Consider the following 15,478-nt stretch of genomic DNA (forward strand, 5'->3'; position numbering starts at 1 on the left):
GCATTATATTTCAGTGTTTGATCCCGTGGACTGTAACCTCTGCATTTTGGAACTGAATTAAGCCAACACAAGAGCTAACAAACCCCGATTTGGCAATTCAGTGACAAAACCAAAATGCCGAGCCAATCCCATCATCTCCCCATATTTACTACCCCTTTTTGTCACAGAATAACAAAATGTCATCATGTTTCCTGAAACACTTCACAAAATATATCATGGCATATGTGGAACATGAATACATAAATAAAACTCATGATCACAGATAACAGAACATGCATGAAATAATGCAAGTTCATGAAGAAATATCAGCAAAAACTCCCCCTCAATGTGTGATTCAATATCAACAAGGAAAAAATGTTTCAAACATGAGTATTCATAAAAAGAGTATATCCAATAAATGATAAAAAATTGCAGATTAGGGAAAACTCTTGTTGAATGTGCCAAAAAAAAAAAAAAAACAAAAATACTCAGAGCATGCAAGAGTATCAAAAGATGAATAAACAAAATTATTGTTGTAAGTCATGTCATGCCATTATGTACCATCACTATTTATACTATATGTGTTGTATGTGATAAGCCACAGTCAAGAGTCAAGCAATGAACAAACATATATTAACAAAGAAGGCACATTAAAACTTCCAAGTCATATGAAAGAAATTCATATCTTGTTAGGTTAGAAGTCAAACCTTTCTAGGGCCTAGTCAGCCTCATCGAATATTCTCCCCCTTAGTCTCATCACAAGGCTCAAAACTACATCCATAATTTTAATTATGGATGAGCCAAGCACAAAAAATTGACGCAGTGAAAATTTCATTTTTGAAATATTTTGGCATTTTGCACATTTCACTTTAGATTTTCTCTTTGAGAACGTGTCTTTCATAAAAATTAAAGTACAAGACATAAGGGTTTGAACTGGAATTTATAGGTTCTAGGTTCAATCAGCATTTGGTCAATTTTAACCCACCAAAAAAAAAAAAAAAAATCCATCTTATTCATATGGTTTGTCTAACATAAGAAATTTGTCATGGATTGACATTCATTCTTGAAGCCTAAAAGTGCATAGAGATATCATAAATGAAATGTACCACAATAACACATACTTGAATGGATCAATGATAGTTCATTAAAAAGATAATCAACTAAAGCGTGATAAGTGTATTCCATAAGTACATAAATTAAGCGGATTTCTAATTAAGCAATTAAAAAGCATTTAAAGCATATATCCATCTTACATTTCAAACATCTTTGCAACACCAATTCCTTTCTCAAAAATTTATTAACACAAATAAACCACAAAGAAGGGCAGCAAAGAAAAACAATATGTTTGAATTGAGATTACAACTGGCAATACATGAATGTTCTTTAGCATTAAACTTTCATCACATCTTATAGGTCCCATTACAAAATAATGATTTGGTTTAATAACTACTTCTAGGTATTCACAAGACATTACACATTCATGAATACTTGATTAGCAAGTAGACAAAAATCTTGGTGGTCCGCACACAACATCTCATCGATAAGCCTTTCAAAGTTTCAAAGGTCATAACATATGAATTTCTTGAAAAGTCATTTATGAATATGCCTCATAACAAGAATCTAAAAACAAACATGTATACACTCTTCACACAAAAAATGTAACATAAAAACAAATTGCAATGCATAAACTAAAAAAAAAAAAAAAAAAAAAAAAAATGCAAAGCAAAGAAAAACAACATGCTCTAGGATTTTTAAAAATAAGCAAAACAACCAATCCTAGGCATGTTATTGACTCACCTAAATTAAGGTGAGATCACTACCACTCCCCCTCAATGAGTGAATGATATCATCCTTCCTAACCAACTCTTGTACAATCTTAGGACCAGATTTATGACACATATGGGGTCTCAATTTAAAACAATTTGGTCGAATATGACCAACTTTGCCACAATGATGATAGGTGGGAACAAACCTTTGAGAATGTTATCATTTATGGGGAGGGATATATTTAGACTTTGATCTAGGCAAACACTACTCTATATCATATTTTTCTTTCTTAGGGGTAGTCGGGTTTTTCTAAAGTCTTTGGGATTTAAACTGAAAACAGTTTGGACTGATGTGACCAATAATCCCACAATGGTGGCATGTCGAAACAAACTTAACTAGAGTTTGTTTCTTAGAAGAAGTCTTGGATTTGGGCTTCACACAATTATTCAAACACGAAGTTTTGCTCTTATCCAAACAGACTATATTAGCCTTGACTTCTTTAACATTCATAGCTTTAACAAACATGGTCTTTCTTTCAAATTTAGAAGCATGTGAAGTAGAGCTACCAACATTATCAACAATCATACAATGCTTGTTATCAATACAGAAAAAGCTTTTCTGATTATCACTAGAGGGTTTTTGTGAGAGTTCTTTAGAAACTTTCAAATCATTCTCAAGTGATATATTCTTTTCAACAAGCATAGACATCTCAGAATTTAAAGAATCAATCAAGGCATGTGATTTAGATAATTTGATCATCAAGGATTCTTTTTCCTATTCTACAGTTTTAAAATTTTTACAAATCTTTTTGTATTTGTAGGACAGTTGATTATACTCATCAGATATAATCTTGTACACACCGTTAAGATCATCAAAACTAAAAGAGTCAAACTGAAATGTATTCATAGTAAAAAGGAATCAAGGATCTCACTTAGAAATTTAAGCCAAACAAAGTGAACCCTCTCTGATACCAATTGAAAAACGCTGTGCTGACTCTAAAAACTTGTTTATCACAATTTATGCAGAATTAATATTATGAAGCAATAAACAATTCAATCACCCAAAATATATAAAGAAATAAAGAGGCGGACACATATATTTTGGTTACGAAGAGTAAACCTTTTAGAAATCGATATAAAAGTAAAACCTCTACGAGGCAGCCAAACCCAGGAAATCACTATCAAAAGATTATCCAGAAATTACAGACACTAGGAACACTTACAATCCTTTGCAAGACCTTGGCTCTGTAAGATCGACAAACCTACAACTCGTCTCCTTGTTCACAATCTTTTTCAACGTGATTCTCCTTTATCGGACCCTTCTGATAGACTTCTCAACCGTAGATTTATCAAAAGAATAACTAAAACTTTAAGAGATTCAATTTAACACTTACCACATATGATCTCTATTAGCACAGCCTCTACGAACTCTCTGGGTGTGAAAATTCGTACCTCTCTCTCTCTTCTATAATGATGTATATATATATATCAGTACATCAAACCTTAGACCTGGGCCCACTAAAAACACATTTTTGGGTATAATATGCTTGTTGGAAAGCCTGTCTGGACAGGGCCTGTAGTGGGGAGAAAACAACATTCTGGAAATGTTGTCCAGCCTTGATCAACAGCTCCGATCAATGGGCGTTTGTGGTCCGATTGAGCTGAAATTTTGCAAAGACGTTCATGACACATGAATCTATATTATGAATGGTGGTGATTCGATTCTGAGCATTATATATCAATGTTTGTGTTCGTGGATAGTAACCTCTGCATTTTGAAACTGAATTAAGCCAACACAAGTACTAACAAACTATATATGCTTTCTTCTCATAGAAGACAAATTAGTCCAACAACGAGCAAAGGTTTGGGAATCAGCCACAAATATAATCTTAATATAAATTACAAGGTAAGAGCAACACTACTTCTTCCAATAATTCAAATGCTAATTGGGTTGCTTCTATCAAATGGACTTTGCCTATAAAGGGAGACACCCTTCAATTAAACTTGCTACCATGGTTTCACAGTCGAAAGTTCTTTATGAAAATGATGAATGGCTAGTTGATAGCTAGGCAACAGTGCATTAACACATGTAAAATCATCAAAGCACACATTCATATTTATTCATCATGTAAAGCATTATATTTATGCTTTTTTTTTTTTTTTTTTTTTTTTTTGTATCACATTATATTTGTGCTTTAAAACAAGCAAAATCTATTCTTCTCTCAGTAAATAATATACTTACAATATCCTTGATAATTGAGCCAACAGTTGTAGTTGACACTTTCCAAGAGTTGATTCAAATTGAAACAGTGAATGCCAAAGCATCAAGTTCAAGTAGGATATATAAATACAAGAGTAGTGCCCATCCAAAATGAAAAATACAACAGTAGAGGAATTATTACCGCTTAGCGCTTGTGCTGAGGAATACTTGGCGCCATTTTTTAAGATTGCCTTTTTGGAATATATTAAATCATCTTCTACTAACCTTTTGCAAGCCAACTACAAGGGTAAGCCTTCGACTAATCATTGAATGCCTTATTATGGGTAATTTTTTCACTACAGGAAAATAGAGTTAAAAAAGAAAAATTACCCTTCTTACTATCAAGGGTTTGTTATCTCAAGCCTTGGGCGCAAGCCCTGCTTTAATTGCCTGAATGGTGGCAACATCAGTCTTGAAAGACTTCGCCAAGATCCCATCATCAATGCCGTGGTGAAAACTGTATTAAGGATTGACAAAGTTCCAACATTTGCACTTCCAAATGCTGAAACAACTGTTGCAGAATTCTTTGCATCACTATTGTACTGGTAGTGAATAAGTCCTTTTGGAAAAACAAACAAGTCACCGACTTGGAGCTTATGAGTAAAAAGATTGTTTGACGTGTCAACAAATCCAACTTCAAGGGATCCATCAACGAGAACTAAAAGCTCAGCTGAGCAGGGATGGGTGTGAGGCAGGTTGACAGAGCCAATTGGGTATTGGGGAGCTGCATACAAAAGACTCTAGCCATTGAGGGTTGGGAACTCAACCATGCTCACTTTCAAAAGCTTAAAAGTTGTCGGTGGGGCTGCCCGAACTATAGCCCTCATGCCAGTATATGTGAAGAAGTTGCCATCAACGTTGATTTGGTGGGACTATAAAATCTAAGATGATGTTTGCATCCCCAGCAATCGCCATATGGAAAATAGCAAATGCAAGAACTAGTTTGAATATCAATTCGTGTTTACATGTCATAAAGGCTATGGAAGGGAAGATGAAAGGGAAAAAAAGGAGCTTATAGAATATGTTAATGACATATTGCCTGTTACTTTGGCCTTGCCTTCAACAACAGGATGGTAATTGTTAGAGGAAAATAATAGGAAGCAACGTGGCATTTACAAGTTGTGCAGGCCTATGAAACAGGAGGTGCAATTTGAATCTACAATGTCCTTGTTTTAACTAATTTTCTTTCTATTCTCAAGTGGATGCCTTTGTCGTAGAATCAAGAAAACCAATTGACATTATTTACTTTTCCATGTTTAGTAAATTGTTGTTCTCCATGTTAACAATAATGATGACGGAAGTTCCAACATCAATGCTTCCTAACTCAAACACATACCACAATGTTACATTGCAATTCACAATTAGACTTTAACCCATAGCAAAACTTTAACTTTGGTAATAGTGCTCATACACCAGAAGCACTAATTTTCCATGGAATCCCAATGAATTTTAGGGTTAATGACTACAACACAATCAATTAACTATTACACTAGAGAAGTTTAGGATTAAGCATAAAACCCCCAAATTGACATGAATCAAGAAGATTAGGGTTTAAAGTACTAACAGAGAACCGAAATTCCACATTGCAAATTTCCTACCTGAAGAGCTAGTGTAAATCCCTTCCTTACCCAAAAACCCTAGAAAATTTAAAGGAATAAGCATTATCCCCAAAAATCAACCTAATAGGTGAAAAATTTAGGGTTTATATTATTACCTTAGACTATATAGAGAGATTGAAGTTCCAACACAACAAATCTAGCTACAACCCAAGAGTTTGAAATGGTGAAGAACCCTTTCCTTAGCTACAAAATCCTAATTTCCACCACAACGTGACGTGTCAGAACTTGACACCTTCCTAGGTTTTCAGTAGTTACGACCAATTTTTTAACTTGCCAGAAACGTTACCGATGACACGTCACTAACTGTTAGTAATGTGTCAACAGCCTTGACACATCACTAACGGGTTGTTACAAAAAAATAAAATTCTTGTAGTGCCCACAAGAGAGAGAGGGTATTTTGAGAATTTCTCACCCCACGTTAAGATTTAATCAAGAATCCTAATTGAAGGGTGAGATGAAAATTTTTGTAGAGTTCGATACACTAAATTACTACTGTACTAATGTGATATTTAACTATCGTGTGTATTTTTATATGATCATTATAAACATGTTGTTTACATATACTTTATACGTGTATTACAATGGCGCATTAAATAACTTTATTAACAAAAAGAAAATGCCAGGGTTTATATAATATACCTTAGAAACTCCACTTAAATCCAAAATTTGAACTTCTATACATATAATCCACTTTTGCGAGGTTGTGCTACTCAAGAACTCTTCCTTACACAAACTATTTAAAAATAAGAAATTTTGAAGAAAGAAGGTTTTCTGTATTATGACTTGAAAACTCGGCCTTTTTATAGAATTTTCAATCGAATAATGATTCACGTCGATTATTTTTTTCATCTTTTCCCAAACTCATCTTACAAATTTAATATATCAATAATTAGATTTGTGGACTCCTGTGGATCTCACACAAATTCAATGATATATTCATCTATTCACTATAAAGATGGTTAAAAAATTGTTAAAAATACAATGAATTCTATCATTTTTTTTTTTTTTTTTCAACCTGCTATAGTGCACGGTTGGTCGAGCCATTGCTGTGTTGCTCAAACTGTAATTGCCACATGTCGCATCACAAGCGATAAGCCTAGGTTGTAAAAAAAACTAACCGGTCATTAATTAGCGTCATTAATTGCGTTAATTATATTTCAAGAGTTTTTCATATATAAATTATTCAGCAAATTAAGTATTATTGATATTCGAATCAAATAAGGAAACAAATAATATAAATCAAATTATTATCTATTAATACGTTTAGGATTCTCAACAAAAAAAAAGACGTATATATATATATATATATATATATATAACCAAGAAAAAATTGATCAGTAATTAGCGTCATTAATTGTGTTAATTATATTTCAATATAATTAATTGTGTTAATTATATCTATATGACGTCATTAGTTGCGTTAATTATATTTCAATACAATCCACATGTCATTAATTTACATCATTAATTGCGTTAACTAAATTATTTTCCATGTATTATTGTTGCTAATTTTTTTTCCTTCATACTATTCATTTTAAATCATACATACTTATAGGAACAAATTTTTTTTTTATTTTTTTATTTAAAGAGGTGAGATATATTTTTATACATCTTTTTAAGTTATAATGAAAAATGATGTCTTTAAATTTTAAAATTAAATTATAATACAATGATGCTCTGGGGGGTTAGGTCAGGTTATGGCTCAAATCAAACTTGAAGAAGTGCATGCGAAAAAAAATAAAAATAAATAAAAAACAGATTGGCATATATTTTAATTTATAATGAAAAATTATGTGTTTAAATTTTAAAATTAAATTATAATAAAGAATCCCGCGCATAGCGCGGGTTATAAGTTAGTATCTATAATTTAAAGTAAGGGAAAAATATAAAAAAGCCCCCTAAACTACCAACCGTTTTCGATTTAGCCCCCTAATGTTTCAAAAGTAATAAAGTAGCCCCCCAAACTACCAAACTATTGCATTTGAGCCACTCCGTTAGTCAAAACCGTCAGCTTGGACGGAAATTCAAAACGACGTCGTTTTGTTGGGGGCTACTTTTGTCACTTTCTGAACATTAGGGGGCTAAAATGAAAATGGCTGGTAGTTTGAAGGGCTTTTTTATATTTTTCTCAATTTTTTTTTTTTCATAAAAAGGCATTGTAGTAACTTACCTATAACAAAACAACGTCGTTTTGCAGTTTCCGTCCAACTGACGGTTTTGACTAACGGAGTGGCCAAAATGCAATAGTTTGGTAATTTGAGGGGCTACTTTATCACTTTTGGAACATTAGGGGGCTAAATCGAAAACAGCTGGTAGTTTGGGGGGCTTTTTTATATTCTTCCCTTAAAGTAATTGTGTCCCGTGACACATATAGTTGGTGCATAGCGTGTCAAACAAGAGTCTTGTGACATTAATTAATTTATCTAACGTACATAGCATGTCGTTAATTAATTAATTGGGCGGTAATTAATTAGTTAAAGGAGGCCTATTTGGAAGTTGGAACCATATGAAAATCTAGGAATCTAATTATTATCAAAATTGAAAACTTAAGAATTAAATTGCATGAAAAATTTAAGGACTAAATCTAATTTTTTTCATTTTTTTCTGAGCAAAAGTGAAAGTCATTAATTTATTCTTATAGGAGATCTGGACAATAAGCCAACTCGCTAGTATCTTGAAACTCGATTGGCGAAACAGGTTTGGCGTTTGTGGAAGACACCCGACAGCTTACTAGCACGAATTATGGAAGCCAAGTACTATCCAAGAGGGTCAATTCTTGAAGCTCCAATAGGAAAAAAAAAAACCATCTTTTTCCTGAAGGAGTATACAGAGTTCTATTGATTTAGTCCGGGAGGGTTTGTTTTGGCGCATTGGGAATGGGAAGATAGTTCATATTTGGAAGGATAGGTGGTTCCCTTTTCCATCTACGTATAAGGTACACTCAGCTCCTTCGGTGATTGATCCTACCTCAACGGTTAGTCAACTTAATGATGAGGAGAGGAAATGGTGGAAGAAGGAGCTATTGGACCAAATATTCACAAGGGAGGGGATTACTACTATCAATTCAATTCCTATAAGCCAGACGAACCAAGAGGATAAATTCATATGGAGGGGTACAACAAACGAAGTATCTATCACATGCAAAAAGAACGTGAAGAGGCTAGCTTGGCGGAGGGATCATCTAGGGGTCGGCAAAGTAATTTTTGGAGTAGATTATGGCAGCTCAATATTCCGAATGTGGAGAAGCACTTTCTAAGTCGAATCTTTGTTGTCGAAAGGTCCTCACCAATCACTTTTCCCCGTTTTGTGAGACAGAGGTTGAAGCCACCTTCCACATCTTGTGGCTTTGTCCTTCGATAAGGGATGTCTGGGGTGCGAGGAGTGTAAAATTCTAGAAAAGTGTGTTTGATGGACCAGATTTTTTGCAGGTGGCTGAAGGTCTGTTTTATAAGACTTCAATAAATCAGTAAAATATTGAGTGACCTTTACTGAGTATGTACGTGAGTATAAATAGAATATAATCAAAATTGAACTCCTTAATACATGGAGTTAGTTCTATCTAGAAAACTGAAATACAAAATTCAAATACATATAAAATCTAATCTATACATTTTAATTCCCAATATTATCTTTGCTTTGCTGTAATTGATGTGTTTGAATATTTGTTGCATTATACATAGAATCTTGCTTAACAGCCCCCCTCAAAAGAAGGGGAAGAGGATGAACATGAAGTTTGGTGCACAATTGTGAGAAACGGATAGCAGAAAGTCCCTTTGTGAACACATCCGCAACTTGATCAACTGTAGAGATATATTTGGGAACAACATCTTTATTCAAGACCTTCTCGCAAATAAAGTAATAATCTACTTCTATACGCTTAGTCCGAGCATGGTAAACTGGATTTGAAGCCAAAGCTAAAGCCCTAATATTATCACACCAAATAATAGGCGGAGATGACAAAGGAATATGTAAATCCTTAAATAACGTCCACAACCAATAATGCTCAGCAGTAACAATAGCCAAAGATCGATATTCAGCTTGGTTGAGGAACGAGCAACAACATGTTGTTCCTTAGCACTCCATCATATTAAACTAGACCCAAGAAATACTGCAAAACCACTTGTAGATCGCCGATCATCCGGAGAATCAGCCCAATCCGAGTCACAAAGTGCATTGAGTTGAAGAGAAGATTTGGAATAATGAAGACCATGATCAATAGTGGCTTTAAGATACCAAAGTACTTGCTTTGCTGCTGTCCAAGGCTTATCTGTAGGAGAATGCATAAATTCACATAACTGATTTACCGAAAACGAAATATCCAGCCGAGTAAGCGTGCAATATTGCAACCCACCAACAACGCTGCGATATTCTGTAGGATCGACTAATGCAAAACCATCAAATATTGACAATTTGGAACTAGAGGAACAAGGAGTATTGCACGGCTTGGCACCAATAATGTGGGATTTGTGTAGCAAATCCATAATATATTTAGATTGATGCAAATGAAGTCCATCAGAATCACGGGAAACCTGAATTCCCAAGAAATATGAGAGAGGACCAAGATCTTTTAAAGCAAACTCTTGTTGGAGTTTTGAGATTAGATCTGAAATAGCTGTTACATGAGTACCTGTCACAATAATATCATCCACGTAGATCAATATAAAAATATGAACAGATTGGTGGTGATAGGTAACGAGTGACGAATCTACCAAGGAGCATGCAAAGCCAAGATCTAGCAAGGATTGAGGAAGCCTTGTATACGAAGCACGTGGTGCTTGTTTAAGCCCATAAAGCGCTTTTCGAAGTCGACACACAAATGTAGGATCAGATGAATCAACAAACCCCCTAGGTTGTTCCATAAATACCTCCTCATCAAGAAAGCCATGCAAGAATGCATTAGACACATCAAGTTGGCGAATAGGCCAATTAAACATCACTGCAAGAGCAAGAAGTAGCCGAATAGTAGCTGGTTTAATTACCGGGCTAAACGTTTCATTGTGATCCAGTCCATCCAATTGTTCAAAGCCCTTCACAACTAGCCGAGCTTTATAACGATCAATAGTTCCATCAGGTTTCTGTTTTAACTTGAAAACCCATTTGTTACGAATAACATTTTTAGCTCCCATGGCAACCCTCCAATTAGGATCAGAAACAGCTTTAGTATAGCAAGTAGGCTCAGGTGGTAAGACCACTACATTAAAGGCTTTTAAGGAATGTCTTGTGGAATAAAATAATTGAAAACCAGGATAAGTTTTAGGACGTAGGCAACCTGTACGAGACCTGGTTTGCATTGGGTGAGTGGGCAATGAAGGAGAAGCCACGATAGTACCATGAGAATCAGTGTCATTGGAACTAGGAGTAGGATCTAAGGAAATTGTAGGAGAGGGCACACCAGCAAGTACAAACAATGGGGATATAATATTAGGTTCAGTAGCCATTGTGGAGGAAATAGGTTGTTGACTATTGGGATGTGTGGGTTCAGTTATGGCTTAGTAATAACCAAAGGACTAGAAATAGAAGATGGTAAAACATTAGGTGAAATAGGAAAAGAAAAAGTAAATGGTTGAGAATTACTTACAGTGCCGTTTTCTTGAGGAGATGAAAAAGATGAACAATCCGTAGCAGCAGGATCCAAATGAGGAGCAGATTTAGCTGGAAAAGAAGATTCATAAAAAACAACATTCCGAGAAATCTACACTCAATTGGTGAGAGGATCCAAACACCGATATCCCTTATGATTAGAAGAATAACCCAAGAAAATACAACGTTTACTACAAAAGGCTAACTTATGAGCATTATATGGACGTAATAACGGGTAGCAAGCACTCCCAAAAACGCGAAGCGAGGAATAATCCGGATTTAATTTATAAAGCTTACGACAAGGAGAAAGATTTTGCAGGACACGAGAAGGCAATCTATTAATTAGAAAAATTGCGGTCAAGACAACATCTACCCAATATTTAGTTGATAATCCTGAGTGGGCAAGTAAAGAAAGACACATTTCAATTATATGTCTATGTTTACGTTCAGCCAAGCCATTTTGTTGAGATGTATGGGGATAAGAGATACGATGTAAAATGCCATTTTCATCAAGAAATTTCTTAAATTGAATAGAATTAAATTTACCACTCCCGTCACTTTGAAATTGCTTAATCTTACTAGAAAAAGAATTCTCAACCAAACATTTGAATTTAACGAAACAAGGAAAAACATCAGATTTCTGCTTAATAGGAAACAACGAAGTAAACCTAGAGAAATCATCTATAAAAAGAACATAAAATTTGTAGCCTCCAATTGACAACACTGGGGAAGTCCAAACATCCGAGTGTATAAGCTCTAGAAGAGAAGAAGACACTCGCAAAGATTCCGAAAATGGAAGTTGTTTGCATTTAGCAAGCTGACACGATTCACACACACTGCTGCTTTTTATGGTTCCTGTTGTTGGAAGATTGCAAGACCGAATTAAACTAGACACATGTTGAGCGGAAGGATGACCAAGACGAAAGTGCCAAACAGAAAACGAGGTACGAACTCCCAACAATGCAACATGAGCTCAACGTTTATTGGTGGGGAAGTGGTTAAGATGAATAGGATATAATCCATCCTCACTTGGACCTTGCAGTAGAATTGTTCCTGCCTTTTTGTCCTTCACAAGAAAATAGGCATCGGAAAGAATAAAAAAACAATCATTATCAATAAATTAGTGGAAGAAGAAGGACAATGCAAGATATCTTTTAAATGAAAAGAATTATATGGAGTAGTAAATGAGGAAGAACCAATATGAGCAATCTATAAACTTGAGCCATTGCCAACTGAAACATTTTCTGATCCAAGGTATGGCTATTGGAGAGGCAAGTTCTCTAATTCTGTAGTAATTTGATTATTAGCACCAGAATCAACAATCCATGTATGATCATCAGGATCCACGTGTGTGTTAGCAACCATAGTCGACAACTGAGAGGGAGGATGCCTCCCTTGATAGGAGTAATCCATTCTGTGAAAACAATCTAGAGCATTGTGACTGAATTTTCCACAGATCTGGCAAACTGGTCCATCAGATTGAAAATGAGGAACTGCAGCCGGAGTTCGAGTAGACTTCTCTGACAAGCCATAGCGAGGAGCAGTTGAATGTTGTCGGTTGGACCCATGATTGGAAAACTTATGATGAGGAAAGAATTTTTGTGGGCGATATGGACCAGCTGAATGTGGCTTGGCAGAGTATAACGCAAAGGCGTTAGAATCTGGTTGAACTGAAGGTTGATGTGCAACAATTATACTCTCAAAATTTAACAATTTTGACAGAAAATCCTCAAAGGACAGAGCACGATCTCGTGTAGCAAACGAGAATGATGAAATGAATGGAGCAAATGAGGAGTGAAGACCACCAATAACAAAATAAATAAGATCAACATCCACCACTTGCTTAACAACAACTGCCAGTTGATCAGCAAAAGATTTTGCTATTTGAAGATACTCCAAGAAAGACTGGGAACCTTGCTGTATGCTCTGTAGATGCCGTTTAAGAACAACAATCCGTGAAGGAGATTTGGAGGCAAAACGATTAGCCAGAAAATCCCATACCTGACATGAGGTATTCATACAATAAACGGTTGATAGAATAACATTACTAAGAGTGGAATTAATCCAACTCAGCAAGAATTGATCTTTTGTGTTCCACAGCGTGAAAACTGGGTTCACTTCTGTAGTAGCAGCCCCAATAGCATCAGTGAGAAATTTAGTAGGACAAGTTTCAGACCCACCAACAATGCCTAATAAATTAACACTGTGAAGAGCAGGAAGAAATTGGGAAAGCCAAGAGAGATGGGTGGTCTCAGAAAGTTTGGCTGTCACCAAATTAGAAACATTGGGAAAGTTATAGGTAGAGGCCATTAAAACAAAAGAAAGATCGAATTCCAATAGCGTGAGCAAAAAAAGCTCTGATACCATATCAGACTTCAATAAATCAATAAAATATTGAGTGACCTTTACTAAGCATGTACGTGAGTATAAATAGAATACAATCAAAACTGAACTCTTTAATACATGGAGTTAGTTCTATCTAGAAAACTGAAATATAAAATTCAAATATACAAAATTCAAATACATATAAAATCTAATCTATACATTTGAAGTCCCAATATTATCTCTGCTTTGCTGTAATTGATGTGTTTGAATATCTGTTGCATTATACATAGAATCTTGCTTAACATGTTTGATAAGTAATGAGACGGAGTAACAACTTTTTGTGGGCATTTCTCGACGTAGGCTTCGCCGGAATGAGGTGGTCAGCGGAGCGGTTTTCTCACATCCAAATATGGTTGTTAGGCAAGCTCTTATGGCTGTCGGTTATTATCAAACAACTTTGGCTAGAACAATCCAAACAGATGTATATGCTGGTTCTATTGTTCCTGGAAAATGGTAGGCTCCTCCTCATGAGTGGTTTAAGGTAAATTGGGACGCAAGCATGGATAAGAAAAATGGGAGAGTGGGTCTAGGGGCAGTTGTACGTGACCATCTTGGTACGATGTGTGTAGCGAAGATTTTGTCTCGTCAAGGCTCTTTCGATCCCACATCTGCAGAAGCAATGGCTGCTTTATTAATGGCTGCCCAATTATGCTATGATATGGGGCTGTCGCGAATTCAACTGGAGGATGATGCCAAGGTGGTAGTTGGAGTTGTGAATTCTATGGCTTCTAATGATAGCTGCAGAGGTCATCTGACGGAGGATATACGCACCACTTTGCTGCAATTTTCTTGCTGGGAGATGGGCTATGTTCGTTAAGAGGAGAATAAGGTGGCTCATGTTTTAGCTCGTCTGGCTCTCAATAACAATATCGATAGGGTGTGGCTTTATGACCCCCCAGAATGTATTCGTGAGATTCTTGATGTAGAGCAATCTGCTTTGTATTCTTCGATATGATTCCAATGAATTCACACCTTTTTTTTTTTTCAAACTCGATTCTATTATATAGCTTGTTTACATTTATTATCATAATTAATAAACAAATCTAACCTTTTTTTTTTTCTTCTAATCAATAAACAAATCTAACTTGCATAAAGCAAATCTCAGCTCAATGAAGCTTCCTTATCTTGGATAAGGGGCCCGCGGTGATACTTTTTTTTGAAGTGGAATTCAAATATTTCGTTCAGGTAAACAGAGTTTCTCAACCAATAGAATATCTTTAATACATAAAGGAGTAGATCTTCACCACTCGTTCTCTTCCCTCAGCTGGAAGGCATGCTTAGCTAATCTGTCTGCTGCCGAATTAGCTTCCCTGCGGACATGGCAGATTTGCCAAGCTCGACAATGACTGAGAGATGTTTTGATATCATCTAACATTGGTCCCACTAAACCCCCACTATTTCCTTCTTCTTTTAGACTCCGGACCACCCCAAGGGAATCCCTTTCTAGAATGATCTGCTCCACATGAAGGTGCCGAATAAATTGAGCTGCTGACCAAGCCGCGACTGTTTCAGCATGCAGGGGGTCGATAATGTACTGTTTTGTAAAGCACTTTGCCGCAACCACCCTCGCCCATTCTCTTCCCAGCTGAATCAATTGCTGCATCCCAGTTACATTTCAAAAAGTTCCTTGATGGCCTACTCAATTTTGCAGGTGATTGTTGTGGAGCCTGCGGACCACCCCGATGCTTCCCACAGGTCGCAACCTTGGCTGCTTCCACCTGGTCCGTGGCCCACTGTGACAACTGCGCTGGAGGAGAAAACACCCCTTCAAACACCCACCTATTTCTCCTTAACCGTACTTGTCTTGCAATGCATGCAAACAAGTCAAACTCCGCAGCATCAAGGCGGTCCAGCAAACCTTCAACAATTTCCATGAAACTTAGTTCGGC

General features: G+C 35.9%; 1 pseudogene; it reads right to left on the minus strand.

Annotated features, from left to right (window-relative positions):
- Positions 1-4,109: 4,109 nt before the first annotated feature.
- Positions 4,110-4,977, minus strand: LOC132188024 (germin-like protein 9-3; annotated as a pseudogene).
- Positions 4,978-15,478: the final 10,501 nt, after the last annotated feature.

The sequence above is a fragment of the Corylus avellana genome, chromosome ca7 (genome assembly GCF_901000735.1).
Source record: "Corylus avellana chromosome ca7, CavTom2PMs-1.0".
Classification (NCBI taxonomy): domain Eukaryota; kingdom Viridiplantae; phylum Streptophyta; class Magnoliopsida; order Fagales; family Betulaceae; genus Corylus; species Corylus avellana.